The 21,123-nt window shown below is 46.9% G+C and overlaps 1 protein-coding gene and 1 pseudogene across 2 annotated transcripts in view; one reads left to right on the forward strand and one right to left on the reverse strand.

Moving 5' to 3' along the window:
- The window catches only part of LOC147626146 (phosphoglycerate mutase-like protein 4), a 72,158-nt gene that overhangs the window by 46,940 nt on the left and 4,095 nt on the right, over nt 1-21,123 (forward strand). The window lies entirely within an intron of this gene.
- Nucleotides 5,127-20,096, reverse strand: LOC147626147 (uncharacterized; annotated as a pseudogene).

Below are 21,123 nucleotides of genomic sequence, written 5' to 3' on the forward strand. Positions count from 1 at the left end.
TAGTAGTAGTCTGCCAAGCTGCCGCTGGTCCGAGGCCTCCATCAATTGATGTAGTGAAGAGTGCTCCTCAAACAATCCTGCATATCTGTCTCTGACCCCCTGGTGGGCTCTACATCTACATACAAAGTGATCCTCAGTCTCCACCTCCTCGCGGCACAATCTGCATATCCGCTCAGCTCTGGGAACCCGTGCCGCTCTCCCAGCCTCTATCTCTAGCTGATGTGATGAGACTCGTAGCTGTCCAATAGCAACGCGAGAGCTGTGTGGCATGTATACATCCATGTACCGCGGTCGATGTATAAACCCATCCCCTGAGATGCTCATAAAGTGGTCTCTGTAATACAGCATCTTCGGTGGTAGTGGGCTCTCTGGTGCTGTCCATGTCTCCTGTATGTAGTGCTGCCATATGTCCTGTCTCATCACTCTGTTCCTCTCATTGAGAGAGAGGTAACCCCGTGGAGCAGACTGATCATACTGAAAAGGTGGCAACCGCTCAATGTCTATCCCATGATGTGTGAACCACTGTAGCATCTGTGCATACCAAGATCCAGTGTGTCCAGCCTCGACCAGCTGTCTGGATGCCTCGAAAGCTCGGCGGGATAATCTCTCCGTGGGCATCTCCCTCATCCTGTATATAAAGGAGATCGTCTGGAACAATGCCTCCACTGCCATAGGTGGTGCAGCAAACTCAGCTCGAACAATGTCGTGTGGGACGGATGGTTTGCTGCGTATCATCCTCGAGAGCATCAAGATTTGTGGTCTCTCCAGCTGTACCCATGTGGAGGTTGCAAGCCCTGGTGCCCAAACTGCTGCTGCATACATCAAGGCTGGTGTCACTAATGTATCAAAGAGCCACCCCTTCGTGCGGGGTTCCTGAAAATGTGCCTGATGACACTGACACTCAAGGCCAGCAAGAGCTGCATACCCCCGGGTCACTTTGTCTTGGACTGCCTGAGCCATGGAGAAGCGTCCAGCTGAGCTAGTAAATGTGATGCCAAGGTAAACATAAGAGCTCACCACCTCGACCCGCCCTCCTGCTAATGTGAGAGTAGTGTGGCTCCTGACTGCGGGTGAAGTGTGGACGATCATAACCTTGGTTTTCCCAAGGTTCACTGTGAGCCCCTGCTGTGCGCAGAAGTCATCAAGAGCCACAAGGTGTCTTTTAAGCCCAACCTGCGTGTCGGATACCAAGACGATGTCATCAGCATAAAGCATAACATGGACAGTAATACCTGATAGCTCAACCCCACAGCCTCCTCCCTGTGTGATGTAATCGACCACCTCATCAATATAGAGCCCAAAGAGCGTGGGGGAGAGCGGGCACCCCTGCTTCACACCAATGGTGCTAGCAACTGTGTCGGACAAGCCTCCTGGGCATCGGACTCTCCCAAAGACCTGCTCATATAGCGTGTATATGCCCCACATCATGTCTGAAGGTATGCCTAGTGTCTGTAGTCGCCGAAAGAGGCGCTCTCTGGGCACAGTATCAAATGCCTTGCGGAAATCCACAAAGCAACAATAGAGCCGTTGCCTCCGTGCCTTGGCCTGATCAATCAGGCACCTCAATGTAAAAATGTGGTCGATGGTCGAGAAGGCTCGACGGAAGCCTGCCTTGCCTGTTGCTCTCAATCCCCCAACCTCTGCATGAGTGCTCAGCTCTGCCTCCAAAACTGCCCCGTATAGTTTGGCCAATATATGGCCAATCATGATGGTCCTGTAGTTCCCAGGGTCTAGTACATCTCCCGCTTTATGGATCGGCACAATAGTGTGCATCGTCCACTCAGCCGGAAACCCCTCTGACAGAGCTCTGTTGAAGAGATGAGCAAGAAATGGTGCCAATGTATCAATAGCATAGATGAGATGCTCTCCCTGTAATCCTGTATGATCTGTCGCCCGTCCATGTTGGAGTTGGCATATGGCCCTCCTAACCATAGGTGGGGTGAAGAAGGTGGAGACTGTGGAGCATGGCTCTGTGGGCTGTGGTATAGGGGGCTGTGCAGGCACATCATAAAGTCTCTCTGCATATGTCTGCCAGGTCTGAGGATCTTCAATAGGTGTGGGAGGACGGGGCTCTCTGAGTCTCCTCCAAGCAGCAGCAGCATCTCTGCTCATGAGCATGTGATATGTGTCCCAGTACTGAGCCTCCTCATAAGCTCGCCGCTTACGGCGGGTGAGAGTATGCATCCTCCTGCCTGCCTGCCTCTGGGTGATCTCCCCGCGAGCCCTCTGCACTCGGAGACTGCGGTAAAGGTTTCTGCACTCATCATTATACCATCGGTTCTGGGGCATGCTCCCAGATGTAGGTGGCCGTCCTGTCTGTATGTGGTATGGGAAACTCCTCGCGGCTGCGGAGTGCAGCACATGTGAGAGCTGGGAGGTGAGCATGGCCATGGGTGCCGATGGATCTAAGGCAAATAGCTGATCATGAACATGATAGTCGTACACCTCGGCTAGGTCCTGAGTGAAGTGAAAAATAGTGCGTGGTGGCTGTATGATGGGTGGGTGGGTCTCCAGTAAGCTCCTGAAAGTGAGGGATAGGTATGTATGATCCGCCCCAATGGGGCATGGTGGTACGGTGAAGTGAGACACCATATCTGCTGCCTCCCGGGATCCCATCACATAATCCACTGTACTACTGCTGCCTCCCACTGGAAAGCAAGTCAACCCACCTGAATGTGGCCATTGAGTCATCCCGTTATAAATAACGAGATGGTGTTGGGCCCCAAGCTCCAGCAAATGTTGCCCATATCCAGTGCTGTCAGCTCCTCCATTAGCGGAGATCCGAGTGGTCCCTGTATCCTCTGTAGCTAGCGGCTCTAGTCTCAAGGGATCCTCAAAGTCATAGATCTCGCACTATCTGCTCTGAGTCCGTGCATGAAGTCCCCCATCAAGAAGACTTCTCCTAGTGTCGAATAGTGTAAGATCTCCTCAGATAAGACAGAGTATGGAGACTCACTAGCCTCTCCTCCACCTGGCTCCTCGGTGATGGCAAACCGCGACCCCTTCGGAGGAAAGTAGCAAAGGGCGATATAAATCCATCTGGTCTCCAAGAGGCGTAAGCTAATCCACATGTATCTTGCCTCCGAGTCTCGTGCTATGACTCGAACATGCTCATGTAACCCATGTCTGAAAAGCACTGCAATACCTCCTGAACCTCGGGAGGTGGCTTGTCTCATCCCCTGTCGGTGAGCTGACTCCCACTGATAACCCTCAACCCGTGGTAAGCCCCTCTCCGGGCTCTCATGTGTCTCTGTCATCAAGATCTCCGGGCTCTCATGTGTCTCTGTCATCAAGATGATATCCCGGCCCTCCATCACCTCCTCAAGTCTCCCTGGATGTGTCCATAGGACTCCATTACAGTTCCAGATTGCTGTGTGTATCTCTTTGTCTTCATGTTGTTTCCTCCGTGTCTCATAGGCCAGATGGCGCTATTCGACCCTCTTCCCATCAATGTAGATGTGACCATCCCTATAATGTGTCTTCTTCCCTTCTTTGCGTGCCGCCTTGATCTTCTTCCCTTCTTTGCGTGCCGCCTTGATCTTCGGCATGCATAATCTTCTGTGCTCCAGTTGCATCCATGTGAGGTCATCATCGAAGTAGATGGGGTCCCCTGGCAAGCTCCTCAAGATAGCCCGTCTTCTCATAAAGCTCATCCTACTCTCCTCGTCCGGGAACTGTAGCACTAAGGCCTTGCCTTTGGTGGAGTCCTTTGGGGTTGTCCTCCATACTCTAGTGAATGGGAGCGGCTCATCCTCCTTTAGTCCTAGCTTGATACATAGGTTCCGCCCGTCAATCTCGGGCGTGGAGGTAGTGCTCTCTGGTATCCCTGTGACTCGGATGTTTAGGCGTCGGATCCGTCGCATCTTCTCTTCATCAAGAGTAGACTGCATCATGTGTACATCTTCTTGTACCTCCTTCTTGATGTTCTTCTTCATCACTTGTACATCTTCTTGCACCTCCTTTTTGATGTTCTTCATCACTTCTACCCATCCTTCGCGGGCTGCCTCCATTTTCCCCTCGATTATGTGGGTGAGGGTTTTGGTGATCTCTTCTTTGATTGCCTCTTTGTCCACCTCAAGAGTCTCTCCTTCCTCCCGTGGACGATCGCGTAAGGATTCCACTTCGCCCTTCAAAAGGTTGATTTCCTCCTGCATGGCGAGCTTTTCCTTCTCCCACTCCTCTTGCATGGTAAGCTTCTCTTCCTTCCATATTTCCGCTTCGGCCTCCAGCTTCCCCATGCGCATCAATAAGTCCTTCTTGATGGCGGTGATGGTGCTGTCCAATGTCTTCTTCTGGTCCTTGATAAGATCCCTAAGGATATGATCAAACTGGCTAATTTTGTCATCTATAGACCCTCCCATTGTAGAGGGAGGGAATGTTTGAAAGGAGCAGGTAAATATGTGGGAGAGAAAGAGAAGAAATGGATGAAATTTCAAGTCCCCATTATGTTGTTGCCTTGGGGGCCTGAGCAAGGGTTGGGTTGGGGAAAACGGCGCGACCAGGGGCAGAGGGGGGCGAATGCAGGCGAACAGTGACAGAGAGGCCTGGCGAAAGAGAGGGGCTACACACAGAGGGGGGCGAATGCAGGCGAACAGGTGTGATGGAGAGAGAGACGGCTACACAAGCAATGGAGGGTAGGCCAGCACAGCGCAAGCTGGGCAGCGAAGGGGGCAGCGGGAGGGGTGGGCGCAGAGCGAAGCGGGAGGGGGGGGGCGAAGGTGGAGGGGTGGGCGCAGCGGGGGAGAGAGAGAGGGGGGGCGCAGGCGGGGGCGCAGGCAGGCAGCGGGAGGCGCAGAGCGAAGCGGGAGGGGGGGGCGCAGCGGGAGAGGGGGGGCGCAGGCAGGCAGCGGGAGGGGTGGGCGCAGAGCGAAGCGGGAGAGGGGGTTGGCGCAGCGGGGGAGAGAGAGAGAGAGAGAGAAAGAGAGAGAGAGAGACCCCTTGGCTGTTAGCCCCCCGGCGCCTCCTTCAGCTCCCCTCCTTCCAAGAGAGAGATAAAGTCAAGCGTGCTGTTCAGCCCTTGCGCCTCTGTGGCCACCTACAGTCCTTCTGGCTGCCCGACTGGCTTTAGAGAGTCTCCCGCCTTGCGCCGGTTGCTGGCTGAAACCCATACGTGCCCATATGTGCTACTACTTGGCGAGGAGAGCCTCCACCTGATACCTGCCTGACTGCCCTGACTGGCTGTAGCCCACCACCTGGCGCCCGTTAGCTGACTGTAGCCCACCTGCCTGTAGCCCATACACGCAGCAGCACCCTGTGTACAACAGCCGCTTGGCCTCCCTGTGTGCAGCAGCCGCCTGGCCCATGTGCAGCAGCAGCACCCTGTAGTCTATGGGCAGCAGCCTGTAGTCCATGTGCAGCACGGCCAGCCGCCTGTGGCCCAGGCGCTGCAGCACCCACCGCCTGTAGACCATGCAGCAACAGCGCTCAGCTGTGGCCCATGTGCACAACAGAGCCCTGGTCACCCGCCTAGTAGCCATGTGCGCTGCAGATGCCTGTAGCTCATGCGCAGAGCAGCCCACCTGGCGCTGACAGCCATACACAGCTTGATGCAGCGCTACCTGGCGCTGTAGCCATTGTGCGCAGCAGCCGCCGACTCCACACGTGCAGCCTCCACACGGCAACCTTCTCCATGATGACCACCACTGGGTGATCTGCCCAAGGGATGTGCCCTGAAGCCATGCGCCACCCTCCACCTTTATAAAGAGGCGATCGCTTTTCAAAAACGCCAAAAGCAGTCAGGAAAACGCATGCTTAAAAAATATAATAATATTTTAAGCCTTCAAAGGTTTATTAAACCTTACAAACTCTAAAAATTCACACTTGGGCTGGCCACACTTGTGAATTTCCTTTTCATATCCAATTGATGCATGTTCACACTGTCCATCCTGTGCCCGTGCTCGTGCCCATCTGCTTGTTGTCCAGAGGGAAAAACACAGGGTCGTAACAGTTAAGAGTTAAAATCTCTTAACAAGTTAGTAACTTAGTGCCAAGTGGTTAGTGGTTACCTGTGCTAGAATCCTCAAAGCTACTCTTTGTAGGTGAGGTTGTTGGTAAGCAAAGGACTCCCACCAAAAGAGAGGCTTCACCATAGAATCCGTCATCCAACATACCGAATTAGCGAATGCAGGGCCCTTCTGATCGTTATAGTTGATGAGCTCTTGTAAGGACTGAAATTGTCCACTCTCATCATCGGGCAATGCTTTCGGTAAGAAAGCATCCCTAGTTTAAGGCAACTCTTGATGAGTGAAAAGTAAGATTGCTTTGTAGGCAGGATGCAACAAAGCAGCAAGGCCATGGATAGGCCTCTTCATCCACTTCCATCTCTTCTCCACGAGTACCAAGATAGCATCGCGTCGAGGAGTAGCCTCAAGGGGATCATTGTGAATTTTAAAATAAAGAAAGAATATATTTTATGAGAAAAAAGAAAGAATAAGTATTTAGATTCAATACTCTATTTTAGTTCATTGAATTATTCTGAATCTTATTTACCTTGTTAGCATATACTCTGGATCAAGCTCATCGAGGAGTGTGGTGCGATGAATCTCGACAATGGCCAATCTCATAAAGTGAGTGAGGAGCCCATAGTAGCCCCCTCCATATCTGTCATGCGTAAAACCTTATACAAGGGAGTAATCGCAATGACTAGGGCGCGAACCTGGCGCCAGAACTCCTCTCCCAAGCATGGCTGTTGAATGGCTGTTGCCTCATCGACATGCGGAGGTATTGTAGGTATATGCTCACTTATAGTAGTGCTACGTGTGAACATGGCTTAACCAAGGGCACGTGGTTTTTCCCCTTGGGTATCAAGTGTGAAAGGACACTCTATCCATATAACTTTTGTACTTCTATATTATATGGATGTGTTTTTATTTGTAGGCATATGCTCACTTATAGTAGTGCTACGTGTGAACAGGGCTTAACATATGGTTTTTCCCCTTGGATATCAAGTGTGAAGGGACACTCTATCCATATAATTTTTGTACTTCTATATTATATGGATGTGACTCACATGCAAGGGTTGACTTGCATTTGTGATCACGACACACTTTGTGTCTTGCTCTCTCTCTCTCTTTCTCTGACCGGAAGAACACAGTTGTATTATTTTTTGTCTCATAGGCCGACTTTGGCCTCTCGTAGACGTTAATATATCTTTCTTTCTCTGTGTGTGTGTGTGTGTGTGTGTGTGTGTGTGTGTGTGTGAGCTTCTTGTTTCTGCAGCTAACCCTAATCTGTAGGAAACCTTGATGTGTGAGTGTGTGAGTCCCAACAAGTGGTTTCAGAGCTGCAGTACTAGTCCAGCGCTTCTGTGCGTCCGTTTGTTCGCCGACAGTCCAACGCTTCTGTGCGTGTGTGCGTCTGTCGGCAGCTTCTTTTGGCGCCCCTTAAGCGACTACTCTGCCACCTCTGTGCGGCGCCCGGCTAGCCACCCTCAACCAGTTTCCGTCTCCTAGAGCAGCGGCACTAGTGCTCCGCCTCCGCCCATCCATCTGGTGCTGCTGTCACCCCAGCGGGCGGCCCCCAGCGGAGCTCAGCCACACTTGTCGCTTATGTGGCATTCGTCAAAAATCTAAGCTTTTTGGGCTCCATAGGTCCGGCAGCATGACTCCGTTTGTGAACCATTCTATCACCTCTTCACCGTCCGTTGTCGACTGTTCCCCTACGACTCGCCTTCATTGACTATTACGCTTGCACTGCCAGCCCGACTGCGGCTTGCCAGCATCGTAGTCTCAGGCCTGTTTGCAGCCACAAGTCGCCATACGGGCACCTACCCATGGTGGCCCCCTGGCCCCTCCCACCAGACTTCGTCCGTCACCAGACTTCAGTGGGCCTCGTCTTCAATGGGCATCCTGTGTACCAGCTTGCTAATACGCCCCTTCTGTGCAGGTAAAAAATTTTGCATGCTTTTACAATTATCAAATAGCAGACATTTGCAGGTACAAAAATTTGGGGGTTTGGCAAAATTTCCCTTTGCGCATGGAAAATCGAAGGCTATGTCAAGAACCATCATTTGCAAATTTCTCAAATTGATGTAGAATTGCCAAAATTGAACATTTTGCTTTGATTGGAATTTGGGGAGTTTTTGAATTGAGGCCAAAATTAGTCAATTGAGTCTCTTTCGATTGTAGAAATTTGGGGCTTTTGTGAAAATTGGACACTTGACTGCACATTGAAGCAATTTCAGTGCATAAAAATTGGGGCTTTTCAATTTGGAGCATGTAATAAGGGATTACAGCAGTGATTTGTCACATATGTATACACATCGAGTGTACTTCGACAATTTGGTGCAGGTTTATACTTGAAGTTGCAGGCAAAAATTTGCACAGGACATTTGGTTGCCAAGTAGTGCACATTGGTGCTTGGTTTGCTTGCAGGTGTATTTTGTCTACATGGCTCAAAATGCTACAGATGTATTCGGTGTGCTCACCCAAGAGACAAGTTGGATGGATCAAACTACTCCCTCTGGAGTTTCATGATCCGTAATTTGCTGTTAGCTAAAGGGCTTTGGGGCATCGTGTGTGGTGTGTGGTGACGACACATGCCCACTTACCATACAGCTAGCAACACCTCAAAGGGGAGGTGCTCAAAGAGCTCCTGAAGTAGAACGTGCTCCCACACAAGAGCAAAAGAGATGGGACTCCAGGGATGCACAGGCCATGTCCTTGATAGCCCTTTCAGTGAAAAGGTCTATTATTCCACACATTCGGTCTTGCGAGACATCGAAGCTTGCATGGGACACATTGGAAGCAATGTATCAGGTACGCAACGAGGCAAGAGTTGCCTACTTGAAAGAGGCAATTGTATCTTCTTTCTATGGATGAGGGTGACTCCATGTCAGATCATCTCACCAAAGTGAAAGATTTGCAGGAACAATTGCTCAACATTGATGAGGTTATCCAAGATAGACAGCTGGTCACTAACACTCTTCATTCTTTACCACCTTCCTATTTGGGCTTTCACACCTCTCTCAACCTCTCTATGAGAGGAGGTGTTGATCCCGTCACTTTTGAAGAGCTGGTGGGTTTACTCTTGCCAGAAGAGCAAACAAGAGCAAACCTATCTAGCAACCGTGGTGCAGACAAGACATTTACAGCCAAGGATAAGAGTAAATCAAAGAGCTTTAAGCATGGGGGACACCAATCTAGTAAGGCCGGTCATGGACAGCTCTCTTCTGGTGGTGAAAAGTCTGACAAAGGGGATGCAAACGAGCCTAAAAAGAAGGGCAAATGTCATTATTGCCATAAGCCTAGCCACTGCATCAATGAATGTAGAAAGCGGATTGCAAAAGAGAAAAAGAAAGATGCAGGCAATGCAGTAGCAAACTCCTCTGATGACAAAGCAGAGCAATTGGCTAATGTAATTCAAGAAGAGTACACTTTTTTGGTCACATGCACTAGTGACACACTAAGTGCTTCAGACAATGATATGTCTTGCATTGCATCTGACAGACAGGATATATGGTATTTTGATAGTGGTGCGTCGAGCCACATCACTTCATGCAAAGATGTATTTCAGCACTTGGTTTATGCTTCTAATGGCCGCACTCTATCATGTGCAAATCATACCACTTATCCAATAAAGGGAATTAGCAATGTCATACTTGTTGCAGCCAATGGTGTCAATATATGTATAACAAAAGTGTTGTATGTTCTAGGGATAAAGAAAAATCTGCTCTCCGTCTCAGCCATAAACGACCAAGGTTTAAAGGATGAATTTGAAGATGGGAAGTGTTTGGTGAAAGACCCATCAGAGGGTTATGAAATAGTCACTTCCGGAACACGATACAAAGGCTTGTATAAGCTTTACAGCTATGACAAGCGTACTTATGATGCACATACAGTGGTTTCCCACACTCCTGCTATGCATGGTGCAGAGCTTTGGCATGCTTGTTTTGGGCATGTAAATTTTTGGATTTTGATGCTTTTGTAGAAGCCTCATATGGTTGACAATATGCCGCCTCTTGAGTCTCCAACAAGACATGTATGTGAGGGGTGTATTTTGGGAAAGATGCATCGAAAACCATTCCCCAGGGATGGAGCTGTTAGAGCTGAAAGTAAATTACAGCTCATACACAATGATGTATGTGGTCCAATGCGGACACCATCCATAGGGGGGGCATCTTTATTTCATCACATTCATTGATGACTACTCTAGGTTTGCTTGGGTTTACCCCTTGAAAGCGAAAGCAGAGGTGTTTACATGCTTTCGACACTTTGTAGCAATAGCTGAAAATATGTGTGGATGTAAAGTCCAAACACTCTGCTCAGATAGAGGTGGAGAATACATGTCAAATGCATTCAAGGATTATATGCTTCAAAAGGGCATCAAACACCAATGTATTGTGCCTTATACACCACAACAGAATGTAGCTGAGAGGAAAAACAGATTTCTCATGGAGATGGCAAGATGCAGAAAGCACAAAAGTTGCCTCACAACTTTTGGATGGAAGCTATAATGTGTGCAACTCATGTGTTGAACAGGTGTCCAACGAAAGCTTTGAAGACGATAACACCATTTGAGGTTTGGTATCCGTATAGCCGAAAGCCAAAAGTGGATTATATGCGTACATTTGGGTGTTTGGCATATGCACATGTGCCAGAACAACTCAGAACAAAGCTAGATGATAAAGCAATAAAATGCATTTTTGTGGGCTACAACAATGAGAGAAAAGGATACCATCTTTATAATCTAGCAACACGCCGGATTTTTGTCAGTAGAGATGTGGTATTTGCTGAAAATTCAGTTCAGCCCATGTACGGCTTGTATAAAAGTCATGATACAGGCATACATGACATGTTTGATGGGCTATTACCCATTGCAATTAGGGGGGATTCAGATCAGCCAGCCCCTACACAAGAAAATCCTCATGTAGAACACATGGAACAGCTAGCAATTCAGACCCCTTCTATGGAAGAAGTTGAAGATCTTGTCAGGGAAGAGCAAACAGCCATAGACACAGCCAAGTCAGTGCCAAGATGGTTGCTGAAAACTTTGCAAGATAGCAAACTTGTAGCTCCATTGACAGGTAGAATAGGAACTACTTCTAGCCATGCATTGAATATGCATCATGGGGAGTCTGCATTAGGCATGGGTGGTTTCTTTGATTCAGGAGAATGAGCACTGGGTGCAAGCCATGCAGGATGAAATCTCTTCTATCATGAAGAACAATACTTGGGATCTTGTGGACTTGCTAAAAGGCAAGAATGTCATTGGAACAAAGTGGGTTTACAAAGTCAAAAGGAAGTCTAATGGTACCGTTGACAGGTACAAAGTGAATGGGAGAATTAGGGTTAGAGTAATTCATGTGTGGGAGACATACTCAGAGAGAACAAGGGAGAGAGAGAGAGAGTTGTGGGGATAAGTTAGAGTAATTCATGTGTGGGAGACATACTCAGAGAGAACAAGGGAGAGAGAGAGAGAGTTGTGGGGATAAGTCAACTCATGATATGAGTGTGTGACTCCCCTATCACACATGTATATTGCACTAGTACACATAGTACACTTAGTACATTAAAAGTACTAAGTGTACTATGTACTATAACTTATGGGCTTGTACACACTATAAGGGTGGGCATTATGCCTTTACCCCAACAACCTCCCACTTAAAGGCAAAGTGCCCTTAAGTAAAGGAAAAGAAAAAATCAGCATGTACATGATAATATACAAGGCCATATCAAGGCTGAAACTGGCCTCATCCAATGCCCATCAAGTGTCTGCCAATGAGCAAATCGCTCCAGAGGCAAACTCTTTGTCAACAGATCAGCCGGGTTGTCATCCGTATGAATCTTAACAAGCTGAATTTGCTTGTTCTCTATCACCTCTCTGATGAAGTGATACTTCACATCCACATGCTTCGTCTTTGCATGAAAGACAGGGTTCTTTGCCAACTGGATGGCACTCTGACTGTCACAATGCAACAATGGAATATCCCCTGTATAACCCAAATCAACCACTAACCGAGATAGCCATAATGCCTCCTTGCAAGCCTCTGTGGCTGCAATATACTCGGCCTCTGTAGTAGATAAGGCTGTGCACTTCTGCATCCTGGATATCCATGACACAGCACCTCCTGTGAATGTAAACACATAACCGGTAGTAGACTTCCGGTTATCTGGATGACCGGCATAATCCGAATCCGTGTAACCATGCACTAATGCATCCTGTTTGCCAAAGCATATGCACATATCTTGTGTGCTCTTTAGGTATCTCATGACACCTTTCACTGCTTCCCAATGCTTCTTGCCAGGGTTGGCCATGTATCTAGAAACCACTCCCACTGCAAATGCAATGTCCGGCCTAGTAGCAACCATGGCATACATGAGACTGCCACAAGCTGAAGCATACGGAATCTTGGCCATATCAGCCCTGCCACTATCTGACTGTGGGCTGTCCATAGCACTGAGTTTCACATATGGAGGCAAAGGAGTACTAGTCTTCTTCCCCCCGCCCATATTGAACCTCTGCAAGACTTTGCCAATGTATTCCTTCTGAGACAAATACAACACATGCTGATTTCTGTCCCGAAGTATCCGCATACCCAAAATGTGATTTGCATCACCCAAATCCTTCATATCAAAGGTTTGATGCAGCCTCTGCTTCAAGGCATCCATCTCCTTACGAGATTTCCCGGCAATCAACATATCATCAACATACAAGATGAGGATCAATAGACTGCCATCCAAAGCTTTCTTGGTGTATAAGCAGTGATCTATGTCACTTCTCCTGAATTTCTGGGATTTCATGAATGTATCAAATTTATGATACCATTCCCTTGGTGCCTGTTTGAGCCCATAAAGACTCTTTTTCAGCTTGCATACAAGCTTCTCCTTTCTACTTACTGCATAACCCTCTGGCTGTTGCATATATATCTCCTCATGGAGATCACCGTGAAGAAAAGCAGTCTTCACATCCATCTGAATCAAGTCCAGACCAAAGCCAACACAGCTCTAAGTGTGGTCATTTTGACCACTGGAGAGAAGATCTCCTCAAAGTCCACACCATATTCCTGTTTGAAGCCCTTAGCCACTAACCTGGCTTTGTATCTTGGCTTTGCATCTGGTGCAACTTTGAGCCTGTAAACCCACTTGCATGGCAAAACCTTCTTGCCTGCAGGCAAATGCACCAACTTCCATGTTCCATTTTTGTGCAGAGAATCCATCTCTGACTTCATGGCACGCTCCCATAGAGCTTTGTCTGCCCTCTGTAAAGCCTCCTTGTAACATGTGGGCTCCCCACAGTCAGTGAGCATCAAGTAGTCAACCCCTGGAACAAACCTGTCAGGGGCTCTGGAGGGTCTAGTGGACCTCCGTACCCAATGACCATCATTTGCAGGTTGCTGTCTAGCCTGCATATCACCCATTGGTGGCTCCTGTTCCATGCCATAAGGCTGAAATATCATGCCCGGTATTTCTTCTAACTGTGGTATATCCATAGGGATATCTTCTGCCATCTCTGGCTGTCCATTTGGACCATTTTCAGCACCATTTAAGGGCTGGTTTTGCTGCTGTAATGGCTGATTTACAGCCCTTTGTTGTTGTCCATGATGTCCATCATCATCAAAGATGACTCTGCTAGGCTCCTGTTGCCTTGCAGGCTCCTTATACATGCATGTTTCATCAAAAATGACATCATTGCTGCATATAATCTTTCTATTCACGGGATCCCAAAGTCTATACCCCATTTCACCTCTGTCACCATATCCTAGGAATATGCATTTGTGAGACTTAGGATCAAGTTTGGTGCGCATTTCCCTGCGTATGTGCACGTACGCAACGCAACCAAACACTCTCAAGTGCTTGTATGACGGAGGCTTCCCTGTCCATACTTCTTCTGGCACTTTCCCACCAAGCCTCGTGTTAGGTGACCTGTTTATAAGGTGAACGGCTGTCATAACAGCTTCAGCCCAAAAACCATGAGGTAACGCAGCATGTGACAACATAGAACGGACCTTCTCCTGAATGGTCCTGTTCATCCTCTCTGCTGTCCCGTTTTGTGGAAGATCATAAGGAGTAGAGAGCTCCCTCTTGATGCCTTTAGCATCACAAAAGTCCTGAAACTGTTTGGACATATACTCTCCACCATTATCGGAACGCAAAGCCTTCAGTGTTTTGCCAGTTTGATTCTCAACATGAGCAACAAACTTCTGAAACACTGAGAATGTATCACTCTTCAAACGAAGAGGATAAACCCACACCTTGCGTGTGGCATCATCTATAAAAGACACAAAATATTTTGCCCCTCCCAAAGAAAGCTGAGGCATCTCACATACATCTGTATGCACAAGCTCTAACTGAGCATCTTTCTGTCCAAGAGCTTTCTTGTGGGGGCACTGTAGTTGCCTACCATATATACAATGCTCACAAAACTGAAAACTTGAAAACTTTAGAGAAGGCAAGTAACCCAAACGAGACAATTGCTCCATTCCTTTGACACTCATGTGTCCCAACCGGCTATGCCACATAGAGATTTCTGGCAGCTCGGTTGCATTTACATTAGCATGGTGACAAACACCTGCATGCATAAAGTAAAGAGTGTCCACCTTAGAGCCTCTGGCAACAACCAGTGAGTCCTTACTAATTTTCCACTTTCCACGACCAAATGTGGTAACATAATCAGCATCATCAAGCTGTCCAGTAGAAAGCAGATTCTTCTTGATCTCAGGCACATGCCTGACATCATGGAGCATAAGCTGTGAGCCATCTGAAAACCCAAGCCTCACATCACCTCTGCCAAGAATCTTGCATGCATGGTTATCACCCAAATAAACCACTCCTTCATTGCCAGCAGTATACCTGACAAACAAGTCTCTGCAACCTGTGACATGAAAGGAGGCACCTGAATCAATGATCCATGAGTGCATACCATGACCACCTGTAAGAAGTGAATGGGCATCAAGTGAAGACGTAAATAGGACCTCATCCTCACTGCCACCTGCATGTGACACATTGATTTCTTCAATCTTGACTCCACTTTTGTCCTTTGGCTTTACATCTTTGGCTTCATCTTTCTCTTTGTCTTTGCCTTTTCCCTTTTCCTTTTGATCATTTTTCCATTTGTAGCATTGCTTTTTAATGTGTCCCTTCTTGCCACAATAATGACATTCCAAATCCTTTTTGGAGCGAGACTTGCTCCTTCCCCGTTCTTGGCTTTTTCCCCTTTGCTGGGATCTCCCACGTGCATTCATTGCATTGGACTTTCCAACAGAGTTGTTTTTCCTGTTCATCTCTTCTTGAAGAAGAGCACCCTCAACATCTGCATATGACAGCATATCATGCGAATTGCTAGTGGCTGTCCTGAATGTGTCCCAACTCTTTGGCAAAGTGCATAACAGAAAAGTGGCTTTGAACTCATCGTCCATTGCCAACTTTTGATTAATGACCTGGCTGACAATGCCATTAAACTCATTTAGATGGGCTGTCATAGACGCCCCTTCCTTCATCTGAAGACCTATGAGTTTCTTCAACCAATACACTTTGCTTGAGGCACTTTGTTGGGCATACAAGTCCTGCAATCTCTGCCACATTCCCCAAGCTGTCTTCTCTTCACGAATGTTGAAAAGTAATGAGTCTGACACAGACAACATGATAGTAGATCTTGCCAGCTCATCCATATCTTCCCACTCTTCAGCAGTAAGAGAAGCGGGCATTACACCCCTTTCTTTGATAGGCTTGTGTTGCTTTTTCTGGAGCAACACATTGTAGCACTGGGTTTGCCAAATATCATAATTATGCGAGCCTTCAAGCTTCTTGATGTGAAGCAATGAAGAGCTCTCACCTGTGGTTGCCATAGCAATATGCAACCTGTCAATGCCTGATTCCCTGCAAAATGTGCAAACACTGCACCAAAAGCACACAAAGTGCTCACAGTTGTTCTCCCAAGCTTTATCTCCCACTGCGGAAGCACAAATGCAACTTTTCTCCCACTTTTTGTGATGAAATCACCAAAATCTGGTTGCTGCAGATTTAGGACAGCACCTTAAATGTGCTCTGTTGCCCTTCCAAAGTACTGTACAGCAGTACTAAGTGCTCACCTGTGATGTACCAAACCTGTACCGGCAAGTACAGTAGTTGAAATTGAACCTTTTGGTCACTCAAAACAGTGTACAGCCATGCCAAAACTTGCACAAAGCTGTGCCAAATCTGTACCAGCAGGTACAGTAGCAATAAATGCTCTCGTGGCTGTCCAAATGAGTGAAAATCAGACTTTTACAGTCCCGAACACTGCATACAACAGTCCCGAACAGAAATTGGGCAAAAGCCCCTTGACTGCAAGCTGATTTCTGAGGATTCAAGGCATAAATGTCTTGCCTGCTGCTTTGCCAAGCTTAACAAGCATAAAATCTTGAAAAGCCCCTTGATTTAAGATCAATTGCTGATCATACATGGTACATTGACGCACATGAAGGCATCCAGAGTGTTCACGATGCTTCCCCCTGGCCACATATACATCCAATACATGAAAGCCCCTTGATTTACAGGCACAGAGTGCTTGACAGGCATCAACACGTTGCCCAAAGCATCAAATGCGAGTGCCTGCATGCAAATCAACCCAATCGGCACAAAAGCCCTTTGATTTGCACATCAATTTCCTGCAATTTTGGCCTGAATGTGCGATTTTTCACATCATACAGCATGTATGCCTGCTTAATTGCACAATTACATCAAAAGCCCCAAATTTCGACATCCAATTTCCTGCAAATTGATCCTGATTGTGACCAATTTCCTGCAAATTGATCCTGATTGTGACCAATGTCACCCAATTTTGCCAATTTTGCTCAAAAATTGAGCAATTTGGCACCTGTACTTGCTCAATTGATTGAATTGATAAGAAATTCTCAAAATTGAAGGCAAATACCTCGTAATTTTTGAATTTCTCTGATCTGCAGGCTGAATTTCAGTTGTTGCAGGAGAAAGGGGGGGCACGTCTGATGCTGCTTGTGTTGATGGAGATGCGCCTGCTGTGCTGCACACCCAAGCTGCTGGCTGCCTACGCTTAGCTTCTGGGCTGCATCCAGTATTGGAGGGTAGCGTGTAGGCGGCCTCTCTCACTCCACCAGGAAGCGATGACGTGTAGGCTGCCTCAGCAGGCAACGATGTCCGATACACAACGTGTTGGCTGAAGAAGTGAGCCAACCAGAGCCAACGTTACACGACTCCTCTACGCCCAGCAGCAATTGATGGTTGACGGCGATAACTTTGCGCTTGGCTCTTACGTGTTCACGCGCTGCTTTCGCCTAGCGCATCTACGCCCAGCGCTACACGCTTGCAGTCGACGGCTCGGGTGGCGCACCAGGAAGGGGGCAAACCTTCAACAAAAGCCCCTTGACGCACTCTTCACAGCCACGCGTCAGTGCTTGCAGCAAACGAGGCGTTGGTCCAAAATCTGTAGCGCTACTAGGTGTTTTCGCTCACGCCCAGTTGAATGTGCCTGATTGGCTGGGCAAACCTCCCTCTAGCGCCAGTCTACACCCAGCGCTACACGCTTCTTGGATTCAGCGCTTCAGTCTCCTACCTGCTGCTCTCAATGAACACAGTGGCCTCTGCGTTTCCTGGCATGGTGGTGGAGACTAGAAGAAAACTGCCTCCAATACGCTCTTGTAGCAACATGGGAATGCACTCTCAAATTAGAGGAATCTTGAAACCCTAAAACACAGCCTGCTCTGATACTAGTTGAATGGGAGAATTAGGGTTAGAGTAATTCATGTGTGGGAGACATACTCAGAGAGAACAAGGGAGAGAGAGAGAGAGTTGTGGGGATAAGTCAACTCATGATATGAGTGTGTGACTCCCCTATCACACATGTATATTGCACTAGTACACAGTGCACTTAGTACATTAAAAGTACTAAGTGTACTATGTACTATAACTTATGGGCTTGTACACACTATAAGGGTGGGCATTATGCCTTTACCCCAACACAAAGCAAGACTTGTGGCTTAAAGGCTATTCTAAAAAAAAGGGAATAGATTATGAGGAGACTTTTGCTCCTACTTTGAGAATGACTACAGTCCGATCAGTGATTGCATTGGTTGCCCATAAAGGATGGAAAGTGCATTAGTTGGATATCAAAACTGCATTCTTAAATGGAGACTTACAGGAGGAAGTATATGTAAATCAGCCCATTGGTTTTGTAGTTCTTGGTGAGGAACATAAAGTATGCAGGTTACACAAAGCATTGTATGGGTTAAAGCAAGCTCCAAGGGCTTGGTATGATAAAATATATGCTCATCTAACCAACCAAGGTTATGTGGGTAGTCCAGTTGAAAGCACATTATGTGAAGAAAACTGGTGCCGATATTCTCATAGTCATCTTGTACGTAGATGTCATGCTCATAACAAGGACTAGTAAAGAACAAATTTCAGATTTCAAGGCTGATTTGAAAGCTGAATTTGATATGTTAGATTTGGGGCCTTTACATTACTATCTTGGCATACAGTTTATGCATAGAGATGATGGCATTGTTATGCAGCAAACTAAGTACATAAAAAGTTTACTAAAAAGGTTTCACATGGAAGAATGTAAGACAATTTCTACTCCAGTAGAACCAAGTGTACGGCTTACTATGCATGATATTGGTGAGCCTTTTGAGGCCGGCATTTACAGCCAGGCAGTGGGATGCCTCATTTACTTGTGTAACACGAGGCTTGGCATATCTTTTGGGGTATCTTTGTTGAGGAAATTTATGCACAAACCAGGCACAAAGCATTGGTAAGCAGTCAAACGCATTTTCCGTTATCTTCAGGGAACCCTAGATCTTGGTTTGTTCTATCCTTGGGGGGGGGGGCAGCTTGTAGCTTTATACATACAGTGATTCAGATTGGGCTGGTGATTATGATACTAAGCAATCCACCAGTGGGAATTATTTTTTCCTTGGTAGTTCATGCATATCTTGGTTGAGCAAAAAGCAACCCACTGTTGCCGCATCTACTTGCGAGGGTGAGTACAGGGCAGACTTCACAGCTACAATAGATTGTGTATAGTTGAAGAGATTATTGGTTGATCTTCGTTAGTGTAAGCAGACACCCACCACCATTCTCATTGATAGCCAGAGTGCTACGGTTGTGGCACGAAATCCTGTATTTCATGCACGTACCAAGCACATTGAGATTCATTATCACTATATCAGAGAGAGGCTACATGCAAGGGAGATCGGTTTATCTTACTCCCCTACACAAGATAATGTTGCAGATCTGTTCACAAAGGCTTTACCTCGAGAGAAGTTTGAAGCTTTTCGCAAAGCTTTGGGCTTACTCTTATACAGAGAGTGATTTGCTACCTTGTACAAGTTCACACTTCCACTATAGGGAGGATTTGTAGGCATATGCTCACTTATAGTAGTGCTACGTGTGAACAAGTCTTAACCAAGGGCACTTTTTCCCATGTGGTTTTTTCCCTTGGATATCAAGTGTGAAAGGACACTCTATCCATATAACTTTTGTACTTCTATATTATATGGATGTGTTTTTATTTGTAGGCATATGCTCACTTATAGTAGCGCTACGTGTGAACAAGGCTTAACCAAAGGCACTTTTTTCCATGTGGTTTTTTCCCTTGGATATCAAGTGTGAAAGAACACTCTATCCATATAACTTTTGTACTTCTATATTATATGGATGTGACTCACATGCAAGGATCGACTTGCATTTGTGATCACCACACACTCTCTCTCTCTCTCTCTCTCTCTCTCTCTCTCTCTCACAGCTTCTTGTTTCTGTAGCTAACCCTAATCTGCAGGAAACCCTGATATGTGTGTGTGTGTGAGTTCCAACAGGTATCTCACCTTGTATCCATTCTTGTCACTCCGGTGAAACCACTGTTACCTAGAGCTTAGACATCACATCATAAAGGTGCTCTAGAAGAAGCCACATGTAGGCAAAGCGCGTCAAGGAGGGCTTCTTTATCTCCAAATTGTTGTGATGGCAGAAGATAGCTAGGACCTTGACTTTTTGACTGAAAAAAGTGACAATATGAGTGACTTGTGTCACCACAGTCTTCACCCACTCTAACTTGCCTATGTCCTCCATAAGCAAGTCAAGGCAGTGAGAGGCACAAGGAGTCCATACTATGGACTTAAACTCTACCTCAAGCAAGCAGCCCATCTTGCGGCAATTGGACGCATTGTCCGTAACCACTTGAACCACATTTTCGGGGCCAATCCACAAGGATGATGGATACATGAAATTTGAATGAGAATATGGAAAATAAATGAGACTTGAAAGTTGGGTAAAAGGCAAAGGCTAAACTTCAAAGCTTCAAACTCAAAATTTAAAATTGTATCTTACCTCAATTTATGTGCAAGAAGCCTAGCGGCGCTACTAGTGTAGGATGCTTTTCTCTCATGGTGAAAGAGGAGAGAGGGAGAAGGAAAGGGAGAGGGAGGGAGAGGCTTGAGGAAGAGGGAGAGAGAGGGAGAGGCTTGAAAGTTGAGAAAGAGGGAGAGGCTTGAGCCTTGAGGGGGAGGCTTGAGCCTTGAGGAAGAGGGAGATGCTTGAGAGAGCCTAGAGGGGAGAGAGGCTTGAGCCTTGAAGGAGAGCTCAAGGGAGAGGAGGGTTGAGCAATGAGCACTTGTGAGGATGGGGTTGGGAGAGGGGCTATTATATAGATAATAGGGAGAGGCTCAAGCAAAGGCAAGGCTCAAGCAAAAGCTAAAGCCCCAAAAACGCCCAAGAAATGGCTCTCCAAATGGTCAAAAAACAGTCAACAAACGGCAAAAAAGTGATCGAAAAATAGTCAAAAAACGGTCGACTGAGATTCGACCGTACCGCCAGCGTACGGAACCATATTGATCATACCGTACCGTACCTCTAAGGTGGTGCACGAACTAGGTGCCACTATGATCCTCTTTATAGTTGTCATGGTACAAAAATACGATATTGTACGGGAATTTTTCGTACGATATGAAATTTTGGGATATCGTACGATAAAATACGGTTTTTTTTTTAACAGTTACAAACTATGGAGCTTCAAGCTTGAATGTGAGGGAAGGTTGAGGGGGGAGGAGTCCACAGTGCTTGAGGAACCAGAACATGGATATGTGTCTCTCCCAGTTGAATCTCCCAATTGTCTGCAAAAAAGAGCTTGCATGAATAATGCAATACGAAAGGTCTCCCACTGTAGTGTTTATGA

Source organism: Cibotium barometz, chromosome 22, assembly GCF_041138505.1.
Source record: "Cibotium barometz isolate CiBa-2024 chromosome 22, ASM4113850v1, whole genome shotgun sequence".
Taxonomy (NCBI): Eukaryota; Viridiplantae; Streptophyta; class Polypodiopsida; order Cyatheales; family Cibotiaceae; genus Cibotium; species Cibotium barometz.